The following is a 13,894-nucleotide window of genomic DNA, read 5'->3' on the forward strand; positions in this document are numbered from 1 at the left end:
ATTTGAATAATTAATTTAAAAATATACCAGAAGTTTTAAAAGATCTTTTAGGGGAATGCAAGCTTTACTTACYTAGCATTTTATGCCATCATTTAGAAGGTTTTCCAATTAGAAGGTTAACCAATTTAGAAGGTTTTCAGTGGATTTTATTTGATTGCTAGAAATGTGAAAATTGCCTTTTTTTTTTCCTAGGTAAAAGTTTACTTTTTAATTGCATGTTATAATATTTCTAACAGTAAAGAAAACAGATTTCAGTTCTGTGATCAGCAGTTCCTGGTGACCTATGTTTATCCTATCTATTATGTATGTAATCTTTAGACCTATTTCAGTTTATAAAAATCAGTATTTTCATATAATCAGATCCAGGAGGCCTGGTGAAAGCAATCCATGGATCTATTCAGAAGGCATATTTTAAAGTAGATAAATCATCTATTTTCATCATCAAAATACAACATTATTTGCTAAATCACTATAGTACAGAAGTTGTTAAATCTGGATGCCCATACACAGGTTGCACCTTTACATCAGTATTACAGACTCTTCATATCTAAATAAAATATGAAACTGTTGAGATGACAGCAATGAATTGAACTATTCAAATGTGTTAAGAGAGTCAGGTATTTTCCTCTAATGGAAGAGAAGGTTAGATACCTTCCTGGGATCCACCTCCAGTCCGTCGTGGAGTCTCAGGTCTGCCAGAAGCATTCTGCAGCGAGAGCAGTTCATAAGCTGAGCTGCAGCACATGCCTGGGCTAGGAGACAGAAGGCAGATGATTTCCAGGGTTACTACAAGGTCATGGACTAAAGAAACAGAAGATGGTTGGGAATTAGAAGTCAAGAAATCTATTCTTGTTCTGATGAAGCAAAGTGGTGAAGAAGACGGAGGAAGACTGAGGTTGACCTACAGTGATGTTTCTTCACGAGTACCATTTTGTGTAAATTACGTCTTCAACTTGCACACAGATTAATCGTCTATACTGTTACTGTGGATTTTTTATCAGTGGAGTTGGTTGCAAATCTGCACCACTTTCACCTTATCAGAAAGCCTGATGTGATCTGAAGTCTTCTTGCCTCGTAGCAGCGGTAGCCAGGCTCCTGTGGCCCTGGCAGTTTGGGCTCTGCTGAAGTAGTTCACTATGGAAAGCAAAATGATATATTCATGCTCCAGGCATTAGACAATGCATGCTAAAACTTGAGTCACAAAATTTGAAAGTGGTTTTTCTGAATGATTTTGTTTTCCGTCAGGACTGGTAAGATGAAAAGTTGAATCTCAAGACCAAAATATCTTAAGGGATTCATCTGACGTATCCTATTAGATACAGCGTGATGCCTGGTCTAATTTATAAGGTTTATTTAATCTCAATATTCTTTTGTGAGAAATGCTATCAATTCTTATATTTTCCTACACATAAGGCAATCTTCCAGACATAAAGACTCTAATGCTCTGAGATGTCAACTACGTACTCATTATAAATGTTCTTCTTCATTTAAATGTATTTCTTGTATTAAGAAATATGTGTGTGTCAAGGACACAGTTAGTGAACCTTCTAGGTTATCTCGGTAAGAAGAGCCCTCTGCCAGCTGTGCCTGGGAATTGATAATACTGGTTTGTACTTTTTGCAATATTGAATAAATTGAGATGTGGCCATTCTAGCATGCTTGATGCTTCTTCTTGAAGAATCAAATAGAAGTGAAGTTTCCCTTGTGCCACCTGATTCTATCTTATGAAAAACCTAAGATCAAAGGCCTGGGGAAAAAAAAACCAGCACTAATATTTTATTTTATTCCAGTATAAACATGAGTTAATATAAAAAAAAGGGAGAAAATACAACTTTAATAAAATAAACAAAGTAACTTATGTTAGCTTATTCTAAAACTACAGTTAGATAGTATTACTAGCTCTCTTTCCTCCAGGATATTGCAACTGGAAGGTTGCAAAGTGGTCTCCCTATGCCTCCAGGCTAAAGAACAGGAGATCACACAGCCGCCCCTCTAGGTCCATGTGGATGAACTAGTTCCCAGCCTTCCAGATAAGTATCCCTGAAACCATAGTTGGAAGCAGTGAAGCCCTACCAGCAAAATGTGCCTTCTTCAGCAGAGACAAAGAGAATGAAAGGTAAGGAAGGAGCAGATCTGAAGCAGTCTGAGCAGAAGAAATTGTACAAAGATGGAGAGATGGCGTGGAGAGGAATGCACAAAGGCTAAGAGAGGAAAATAAGAATACATGAGATGAGAGACCACATGCAAGACTGTGAGTATCAGAGAGTAATCCTCAAAAGACCAGAGATAGTTTTGATGAAGGAGCAGGCAGTCGGCAGTTCTCATCTAGAAAAGCAAACCAGGACAGAGCAAAGATGAAGTCCAGATAGAATCCCTGGAGCAGAGAGAGATCCAGATGTGAACATGAGGTAAGAAGATTCTAGTAATGGTAAACATCATTACGTCTGAGCTTGCACCTGGAGGAAGGAGATTCTAGGCCTCCATTTGGAGAAGAATGTAGTTTCTTGTGTGAAACAGATTTTATTTTTTATTTATTTAGTTTGTATGTGTGACAGGTATGAGATAGAGTKTATATGTTCCAAGGAGATGAACCCAAACAAAATGAACAGTTTGGGGAGCAAGGCTGAATGTCCCAAAGAAAGTGTGAAGGGATGATTGCCTGTGGTTAGGTAGAGTGATGAATTTGCTGGATGAGCAACACTAGATGCTGTTCAGTCAGTGGTAATTTCCTAGGAAGACTTTTTCAGCCTTGCACACACACATCATATATCGATAAAAATCACTACATCAGTTCCTCAGCATCATACCATGTGACTCTTTTCTACAGAATGTTACGGCAAGTTTACACGACTTAGAAAGGAATTCATGGGAGAAAACCATCTATCAAGGACTATTAAATACAATACTGCCATTCCTGGGGAAGAAAGTCCCTGAACAGSGATTACCAGAGTAATTACCAGATACAGCAGTATCATGAAGTATCACAATGCATAGCTTGTTTTTCACCCACATTCTTAAAGAACTGGTAATTTCTGGGCTGGCATGTAATCTGAATTTTTACTCTTCATACACTTGGGAGGAGCTTGCCTCACCAATGAGTTTCTTTCAACAAAAGAGGAAACTGCGGAAAAGCACAGAGCAGGGGCAATAAAAGGTGCTGGCTGCACACATTCCTTCAAGATGTCTATGCACCACAGCAGCCAAGCAGATAATTACAGTACAAAATATTCTGTTAGAACTCATTTCATGCTTTGTTTGCTAAAATCTGCAGACATCTTCATGACAATGTAAGCCAACAGGAAAGATTGCTGAGAAATGTCATTAGTGTTAAAAATGCTAGCAGTGCTAGACTATGCTCCCACATTTTAACCTTAACCACCATCCCACACCCTGTCTCTTTTTTCTCCCCTTTAAACAGTTTACCATAAAGTGAAAAGGCAGTAAGAAGAGCTCCTGAAGCTTGAATTTTTAGGTGGAGAATGATGTATGTCACCACATTGGCAAGGTCAGCTTAAATGCATATAAGCATCTAAAATAAAAGGACATTTCTAGTCTCACAAAGCACCCAGAGGCTTAATCATACAGTGTTAAAGCATTTGTTAAATGGACAAAAAGTCTAGGTTTGTAAATTAAAAGAYTGTTATTTATGCTGTAGCAGCAAGAGTCTTAAGTGTTTGGTTTTCTGCTTTATACAACAGGAAGTGAAATAAAAWTAGTTAGAAGTTCTTATCATCTACCTTAAGGGATCTATGAAAAAAACAGTGGAAACAGAGGAAGAGCCATTAGCCGGTGAGACCGATCTGTTTGTCCCTACAATAAATACTTCACTAGTGAATGTTTGTAATTTTTTTTCATTTGTATAAGGACAGAGACGGTAATTTAGACAGGCAAGATTTTTCACATTTCTAAGAAATGTGAAATCAATATTTTTGTAGTTTGACTCAGGATAGAAGCTCCTTACTGCCAAAACGTCACTGTTTTGTGAGGTTGGATTCAATGTACACCATACAAACAGCCCTCCTTGGGGCATATAGTCTTGGCCATCAGTTCTGATGAACACAGGAATTGCCGTTGTGCTCAGTGAAACCATGTGGGCAGAAAGTGAAACCATGTGCAGCAATCCAGGAAAGATTCATAGAACAATTCAAAGCAACTACAGCAACTCTGCACATAGCTTTTCTTTTAAAGACCTCATGTAGTGCATATTTCATGATAATTCTGTGAGATTTTCACATTTTCAGGCCATTTCGCTTGTAGAGTAAGGTCAGCTTTCACTTTTTTCATTTGACTTGAGCCAGCAGCAACGACCTCTTCCATTCAACAGTCCTGTGAGAATTCTCCATGTGCAAACCAGTTASAGCTTCTTGTCCTTCTGCCACCGAGTGTATTTCTCTGTCCTGTTACATGGCAGAACCATCTCTTCTTGCATTTGCACAATGACTAACATAGTTGGATGGAAACAAGACAAACAGGTTATCATCTCTAAGGGCCTTGAGGACACTAGCAGGCCTTAATTGCCCTGACCAGCCTCAAGTGAGGCCTCCACCCACATCCTCTGCTAGTTGGTGCCAGGAGCTCTGTCTAAATTTAGACCTGGATGTCCATTCTAGTCTAAGCTATGCTGTAGGTGCTGCTGTCTCTAGTCCTAGATTGTAATTGAGGGTTGAGCAGTGGTAGTGTGGCTGGTGGGTTGTTCCAGCAGTACTGTACCTAAGGTRGTTGTTCTCTATGCTGTTGGGTCTCTCTCTGCACACATCTGTCTCGTCCTGACAACACATCTTGCTATTTTCTAAAAACAGCTGCAGTTTATTCTGAAGAGATGTAGCCTGAACTCTGTAAGGCAAAAAGAGAGACACACTGACACCTGGTGTACAAGACTGCATGTACACTCCCAATGCTAAAATCTGTGCTGTAACAGGCAGCAATGACCTGGGATGGAGAGTGAAAGAACACTTGAAAACATTCCTGGGGCTTCTCAAGAGTAGAAAGGTGGTTGCAGAGATGAATATTTATATTGTATATGTATTTATACATTGAATAACTATGCCAGACAWAACAGCATGTCCTATATTAAAACATAAAGAACTAGGATCGTTTTCCTCTGTGTTCRTAAGATATTGCAGATTCATTTTCAGATATATTTTTAGCAGATATTTATTCCAAGTAGATTTAGCCACCTGATTGACAAGATTTCTTGTGTCTGTTTTGATGAGTCTCTGAACTAGGTTTCTGTCAAGCATCTAGGGTGTTCCTTGCCTATAGAGACCAGGGCTGGACCACAAACATATCAACAAGGATCACGTAATCAGTGCATGCAGTTGTAACAAGATTTCATTGTTTTCATCCTTGAAGCAGAGACAGAAGGATTTGGGAGACATGCTGAGGTAGGGATTCCATGAGACCCTTGGCATGTCCTTGAAATCCGTGTTTTGTTGGTGCTTAGCATTTTTTCTTTAGTGGTGAAAAGCAATAACCAGTCAGGGAAGAGTGAGTGACTCAGCACCAGAGTAGTTGCGTCTTCCCTCAAATACCTGCCTGTGTCCACGAAGCTGCAACCAGACGCAACATCTTCAGATTCAGCAGCATTTGGCAGCTACTTTCTTCATTCAGTCTCACCCATTTTGGAATAATGCAAGCTACTGACGTCTTCAGCATCCCATGACATAAAGATCTGCAATGTAGCTATGTAGTAAAAGCGCAATTGCCATCTTTCACCTGTTTTGATATGCTTGTCGAATTTAAAAGCCTCTTGCATGAAAGGTTCGTGTTATGAGCTTTCCTGGCTTGTTCAGACTTCAGGCGGAGAAGGGAAACCCACAACTGCCAATATATGAGAGAGGAAAGATCCGCAGGGTGAAAATACGTGAGGGACCAAGGCTTGCAACATTGGTTTGCAATGTGGGAAGAAGACGTGTTGAGATGCTGTCCATCCTGCACTTCACAGCAGTTCTTGGGWCAATTTAACTCACTGACTCACTCCCAGATTCTGCCTTCAAAGAGGCTATGTTATTCCAATCTAGAAGGGAATAGCAACTTAGCACAAATGCAGCGTGGTTAATGTAAGAACAGGATCCAGAGCAAAAATGGTCAGCAAATATCAGTGTGCACATACCTTGTGATTTTAGCTTACACTTAATATATACAATAAAGCAGAACTGACAGACACTCCCTCTTGCCTAAATCACCATACAGAAATCTTTAAAATATTTACCTGAACATTTCAGGATCACTTTGCTGATCAGGGAAAGATCAGAAGATGTAGACTAGGTTGTCAGAATTATTCATATTTATTCATATTTAATGGGAACTTTAGAAGCATTAGGTAAGAAGCTTGAGGCACAAAGCATCTCTACTTCTAAACCTCAGAAGTCTGAAATCAAAACTCTTCACTGACTTTGTTCCAAATTTCCTTTAAACTCATTTCTGAGAAACCTGTGAGAGATAAAGGCTTATCAGCACAGGGAAATCAAACCTGACTTTTTCTTATTTTGGTCACAAAATTCTAGAACAAGTTCTCCTGTGTAGAATGGTGTAAAATCTGTTGCTAATCTTTGTCTAATTCCTTTATAGCTAAATGTCACACTCCAGTTACACACCTTATCAATTCATAAGAAATTTCCTGTAGTAGAAACTCATGTATTCCTTGCTCTTAAAAACACAAAACAAGAAATACCCATATGCTAAAGTTACGGAGTGTGATTCTGCAGGCAGTTGTAATAATTAAGTTTTTATGAGTTCAATATTTGACAGATTATTAGAAGAAACCTTCACTAATGGTTATGAGATATAKTGATGATGCCTTTTCCTCCAAGAACCCCGAACTTAAAATACACTGGACTTCTGTAGAACTGCAGTGCATGTTTATTATGTTTTCTATTTTTTTTCCCGAAGTATCCTACGCTGGCCAATGTTAGAGACAGGTGTTACACGGGGTAGGATTTTGGAAAGGTTAATTTTGACACATCTATTATCTTAAATATCCAAAATAGAAAAAAAAAATATTAACAATAACATTTTACAACAGTCTTCAGGGTTCTCTCTTCACTTAAGCATCAAAAAGCACGTGGAAGTTTCAAAACTTCAAAACAAAGAATGGGCTGTGGAGACTAATAGATCATTTAAACTATGCCCACGTCACTAGAGCTGCTTTGTACCTGATTGTGGTCAGCTCACCCACTTTGTTSAACAGACAAAATCATATCAATACCTGTGCTTTTTTTTTCAATTGATTTGCAAATACAAATGACACTGGCAGAACTGCACTCATCTGAATATCACGTGGAGATCTGGAATAGATCAGAACAAGCAGATTACACCTGAGTGATGCGACTGCACATTCAAGCAGCATTACACTGATCTTAGCAAAACAGAATGGGTGCATTTGGCACCTCCAGTGTTCTCTGATGGTATTGCAGTGAAAAGGGGTGTAGCTTTGGTAAAAGTAAACACAACTGGGTAAAGACAACGCAATGCTCCATGTGTGTCTGTACAGTTTATTTTACAGATGAGATGAGCACTGTGGTGCATAGGAATTTGAAGAACAATATAGGAAAATACAGTTTAACCATATGAAATTGTTTTACACTAAGACAGAAAAAATATGTATAGCAAATACCTTCAATGTTGAAGGACAAGATCCACAGCTGACATAAATTAGCTTCCATGAAACTTTGCCAGTTTACCCGAGCTGAAGATCTGCCCTCTTAAACCTTTTCTGCATTCAGTTTCTTCTGTGATTCCTTCATGTATCTTTACTGAACAAAAGCCATATCATAATTTGCACCATGATCCAATATTTACGAGTTACCCAGACAGAGGCTGCATGATACATAAACTGTTTAAGAGATCTATTTAGCCAAAATTYATGGAAAGATATAAAATTTTGGTTAAACATCTTTATAAAGAAGTCATTAGTACTGGCAAAAGACAACTTTCCCGAAAACTTGAAAAGCATTTAGCAAAAGTTACACAAAATGACCAAATAGGCAACTTCATTTTAGTAGAAAACTCTTAGTATAYGACTATTGATCAGGTCTGCCTTTGAATCCCTGCATTTAGGATTGAATTTTTCACTCTGTCTTGGACTGCTGAAAGAAAGGAAACTATTGAGGATGAGAAACTATTTGTCCAATTGCAGTACCTGCCTTTATTTATTTATTTATTTAATAATGATAGATGTTGTCCCTAACGCGTTCTTCCCCTGTTGGAATAACAGAATGGTAAATGGACGTGAAAATTTCTTAGCTTCAGCCATCACCTCAGAAAGTCCAAAGGAACAAGAGATTTCAGGCCAACATTCCTGAATTTGAATGACTAGATTGTCATGTCATGCATACATGAGATCCCCAGAAGCACTATTCAGCTTTACACTTCCAGTACCAGAAAAATTTAAGCAACTGTTTCAAAGAGGCCTTTTTTTTTTTTTTTAAATAGTATTACTTACGTCCAAGATGCCCTTAACTCATCTATTTTTATGTAAAATTTCTTGCTCATTCTGCAGATACCTCTGTACTGAAGGATATGTCATAAAATTTGGCTAGCAACCATTCTTTAATACAGTTGCTTTTAAAACTAACATTCCTAACATTTCCTAATCCACTTTCAGCACTAAGAATTTATGATGCCTGTGCTTGACGGTAAATGATCAGATCAATAAATGTACACTTGCTTGATATGTGATTACCCTAAAAGACTGCACAGTGCAGAGCAAGGAAGGAGTGTTGGGAATCCTGCAAGATCTGTGCATCCTGGCTGCTCCTGAGTTTTGGAAATTTATAGGGTGAATCAATGTAATTTATATAGTTGTATGAGGTACAATKCAAAGAGGCACTTTGGGGGCAACTGCTGGCTGAATTTTCATATAGTTGCAGTTCGAGCTATTATTCCACTATTTGTGAAACAATAGCCCTGAAAGATTATATGTATTCAAAATTATAGTGTTATCTGCTCACTAAACCTGAATACAGCAACTGAAATGCTTTTGTTCTGAAATTCCACTGAGTTTGTCTCTTATGATATACCTAAAAATAGTTCAACTTAATATAAGTTGAAGGAATTAAATTGGAATGTTTCAAATTTATGCAATTCTTTTCCTGTGATTATTATGCTATTGACTTAAAATATAAATTTTAATAGTTTCTGAAAGTTTTTATCAGTGCATGATTGTTAGAATTAGATGCTTAGTTAGGCACAAAAACTTTCAGCCTGAGGAATGCATGGGATTAAAAATTTAAGTCATATTATGTTGTTGGTCCCTTCAGAAAAAAAAAATCTCCAGGAAAAAAGAATAAACTCTAAATAGCACAAATAAAAGTCATTGCACTTTCAAACACAGTAGGCAGCAAGAAAAAAAAAATAAAAGGGAAAAAAAATTATAAAAAACAAGCACTCTTCCCTCTCAGAAAATATCTAAAAACATAAAATTTGGTCAGCACATTAAAGCATCGGAGATGCTATATAAAAATTCAAAATTAAAGAAAAAGTCCTGAAAACTGGTGTAGGYCAGTGATGGGAGATGTGTCTACAGTAACAATGAAAAGGAAAAATCAGAACTGGATCCTGCATATTTATGTGAATAAGATGCAGTATGAAACAAAGTGAGGGCTATTCCTTATACAGTAGTACCACAGAAAAGTCAAGGACTTGATGTGGGAATACATCATCCTTAATGCAACTCTTGGAGAATCCTGCAAGTCAGCTCGATACATCTCTCCCCAGCTTCAGGTCAGGTCAGTGYAATGGTGCACCTCTACTCCAACACGTGCTGTGGAGCAAGACRCCTGCATACATTCCAGAAAGCTCAGTGATCAGGAAAGTTTATTATTTTGAAAACCTTTCTCTTAATACTGTCCTTTGAAGCAGTGTTCTTACTGAGCGTGTGTRGGATTGCCAGCACATCTGACTCTCCTCTCTGAGAACGGACCCTGCAGGCTGTGACAGTGCAAAACACTTTTTTCTTCTTATTTTTCTGTTCCGAACGGAGCAATACGGGTTGCGCCATGAAGTTACATCAACTCACACCAGGGGGCCCTTCAAGGTGCTGTCTGTATTTCTAAGGTGCTTCACAGAGAAAGCCCCAGCTGGGTAAGCAGTGCTCCTTCTCTCCCTGTGTGCAACTCAACAAACGGATGAGCAGAGCCAGTTTTAACCTTGCCTTGCAAGGTGTATTCTAACACCAGAACCATGAGACCTGCAGGTGCTAGCTCCAGAACCATGTTCCTGACATAGCCTGAAACAGTGTCTATCACAGAGCTGCTCAAAATTATACATATAGCAGCTAGGTCTTATATATTAAAGTGTTTGAGGGTTTTGTTTCTCAAGGTTTATCTTCTACTTGAAGCCTAAAGGGAAAAAAAAGAAGAGGCTTTGCAATCACGTAGCCTGATTTTGGAGGTGTCTCATCACCGACATACTCCCTGTTGACTTCCTAGAAATCTGAATTCTGAGCCCTTCTAGAGAACAGGTCAAAAGAACACTGTAAGTTCCTACTTAAGGATTCTAACTTGCAGCAACTACTTAAATAATGCCTTAAACAACCAGGATGATACTCTGAGAAAGTCTGAGCAATAACAACTACTAATGAGCATTTGCCAGCTTCCTGTGAATGCTYTACAGAAAATACCTGCTAGGAAAAAGAAAAAGCAAGAAAAACTGGGTGATTTTAATACAGCTCACTGTCAAAGCACAGGTACACAAACCAAACTGGCATCACACGGTATGACTGTGAGGTAAAGTGAAAAGCTGCTAATTCTGCAGAATGAAATGGCACAGATGAATAAAGCACAAGAGAGACAGAGAACAAGCTGGATCACTACCTTTTCTGYACAAAAAGAACAACTTCAGAGCTTACTGTAACTGCAGCAGGCGGGAGCACAGCTGCCCCTCTGTAGCTCAAGTAGGTCTGCAGAAAGGGAAAAATATCTCAGAAACAGAACAAGGGKTTTCATAGATCTTTTCATTGCCATTCTGCCTCTTCACACATTTTCTCTCCTATTTTAAAAGTAATATTGAAAGATCCCAGTATCAAATAATGCAATAGCATTCCTAGATGAGAATGCTTGAAGATCTTCAAGAAGTTCCAAATGAAGAAGTGACAAACAAATGTGGGTCATGGAAGTAAGTGAACCTGAAACAGGTTGGCAATTAGGCCTTCTTGGAAGGTCTTCTAGGAAGGAAACTGGAATCCTTCCAGTTATGGAAGAATACATTTGGCTCCTGTGGTAAAATACTCATCACTTTCAGTTCACTTGGGAATTCATCTAGGAAAATGCCAACACCTTGGATCCAGAATTAATTTTCTTACCAAAAAAAAGTTGAAAGAAAACCCTGGAAAAAGACTTCAAAGAAGGAGGACTTTCCACTAAGTAAATTGTGCCAGGAGATGGCCTAGAAGATAGCAGGCAGGCTGCTCTGGAGGATGAATAGCATGTTCTCATTTTGTATGAGGTAGGTGAGGTTATAGTTGCTTAATAACTCACCTGTTCTGGCACTTATGTCTGGATACCAAAATGATTCAAAGCAGCCATAATTCATGAAGCCCTCTAGCTCATGCAATGGAAGAAAGCTCCGGTTGAATCAGAGATCACTGGAGAACAAGGCTTGACAGGACAGGACAAGTTGCAACAATGCTCTGTAGATAGACTGAGCTGTACAACAAAGGGCGCATTCTGAAACAAAGATGTTTCATTTCAWCAAAGACCAGAACAAGCAGAACTATTAGATGAGAATCAAGGGCAAATTTTCACTATTGTACTTCTTTATGTGAAAACAAATGACATTAATCAAAAGCTTGCCTTCTGGTCTATGATCATATAGCTCTACCAAGATTTAGAGTGTGTCAAGCAAGCAAGAAAGATTGCTATCAGGAGATGTCTAAAATATTAAAAACTATCAACAGATATGTGGAACATCTGCAAGAAAAGGGGATCCCTGAGCTCAACATGTACTCAGTCTTCCATTTTGTCATTCCTGTCACTCATTTACATTAATATATCACAATGCTTTGGAGATGCTAGCTATTGTAACCTAATATGAAGCTTGATCTTGGCATGGGAAAGAAGCTATTTATAATGAGTTAATATATGAGGAAGGGCTGGGAATAACTGTATTTCTGCAACTCAGTGGGTGCTGAGGAGGAATTCTTAGCATCGTTTTCTCAAGAATGAATAAAAACAGGATAAGAATCTATGCTCTGCTTCAAAGATTAAAGTTGTTGTCCATTCGTAAGCATAGGGTCTTGAGCCTTCCCTTGCCTGTAAGACAGCATAATGTTCACAGTCCACTTGAGGATCCATTAAAGAAGGGAACAGACCAACACTGATCCCAAGTAACTGTAGTGTGATATTGCAAGGGGTTTCCACTTAACAGAAATAAGCTTAAAACTGTCTAATATCAACAACAAAACTTCCAATATTTTCACCAATTACATATTAAAGTCCTGTAATATAAGAAGTATTCCACCTGTTGTTGCAGTTCCATGTGAGCTTGCTCTGTCTGGTGAAGATTAACCATCAGTAAGTAAAAGTTAGGTACAAGTGATCTCCTCAGATTATGGATATGAAAAAAGGACACAGCTTCTGTCAAGAGAATTATGGCTGTCTGCAAGCTCACATTTCTATAACATTTCAAATGGACCAAAGACTAGCAGTATTTGGAGCAAAAAAAAAAATCACCAGAAACCACAAATGAGAATAGAGAGTAGCATAAAAACTGCCCTGAGACATATCTGTGCTAATAGACAGTATTTCCAGTTCAAAATAGATAAAATAACAAATATATATGAAAAGAAGAGGGAAAGATGTAATTGATGACAGAGTATTTCAGGTATCTATTAAGCAGAATACTGTATAAAGTGCACAACTGGTTTGGTTCTGCAATCAAGAGTTAAAAAATATGGTGAGGTGTTCTCAAGATTGTTCATTTCAATTACAACACATATGAGAATATAAGGATTGGGTGAGATTTTAACTCTTAAGTACTCTATSAGCTTTTGGATGTAGGAGGGTTTTTGAAAGGTGAGGGAGGGGTTTGTTTTTGGTTGAAATGTGGACTGTGGAAAGAGTRCCTGTCCTCCAAAGTGCATGGTTGACATAGCAAAAATATACATCAGTATGCCAAAACATTATATATAGTATTAAGGATAGAGACTGCCTGAATAGTAAGACTGAAAAGGTCAGATTGGGATAAAATTTCCTGGTTTGAAAAGCAGAAGAGGAGTCCAGGATTTTTTTTTTTTTTTTTCAGTCTAACAGAGCTCAAAGACTCAACAGTGCTTAGACAAATATTTTGTTTGTATTGCAAAGGTATTTGAAGGTGCTTAGGAGAGATTCAGGCTCTCGTGTGCTGGATGCTTCCCACACAGAGAATAAAATTATAGTCACAAATTATGTATTGTGGATAATATGTAACTGAAGGACAATTATGTAGGTGTCAGGTCAAAAAATCAGGAACACCAGAGCACAGTGACAGTTTGAATATGCAATGATTGTGACAACTGCAGCTGATAAAGTTATGCAGAACTACAGTGGTGGAGGGGGATGAGGAGACGTTTGCAGGAAGGGACTGGAACATCGGAGATTTCTAGAGACTTTTTTTCTGTGAATCTACATTGGCAAAGAAATGGTTGCATAAGAGGGAAAAAGATGATAATGCAATGAAAATTGGTTTGAAATAACAAGCCAGAAAAATAATCACTGCAGCAATATTCAGAATATGTTTCAGATAATGCTTCTCTGTGTCTCACTTTGTATTTATAAAAGGGAGTATTAATGCTGAAACACCTGGTCACAGCATTTTGAGATTTGTTAATAAAAACACAGAAGTAGGATTAAAAAAGCAGCAATTCAGTGCCAAGGGGAAAATATATATATATATATATATATTAATAATGAGATGA

The 13,894-nt window shown here is 38.1% G+C and overlaps 1 long non-coding RNA gene across 1 annotated transcript; it reads right to left on the bottom strand.

The window, feature by feature from the left end:
- Positions 1–245: 245 nt before the first annotated feature.
- Positions 246–6,305, bottom strand: LOC112953887. The gene is made up of 2 exons (XR_003250634.1): positions 6,212–6,305; positions 246–752 (listed from the first exon to the last, which is right to left on the bottom strand). It is a non-coding gene; the product is annotated as an uncharacterized LOC112953887 (long non-coding RNA).
- Positions 6,306–13,894: the final 7,589 nt, after the last annotated feature.

This window comes from Nothoprocta perdicaria, unplaced genomic scaffold (assembly GCF_003342845.1).
Source record: "Nothoprocta perdicaria isolate Ctin4 unplaced genomic scaffold, notPer1 scaffold_469, whole genome shotgun sequence".
Taxonomy (NCBI): domain Eukaryota; kingdom Metazoa; phylum Chordata; class Aves; order Tinamiformes; family Tinamidae; genus Nothoprocta; species Nothoprocta perdicaria.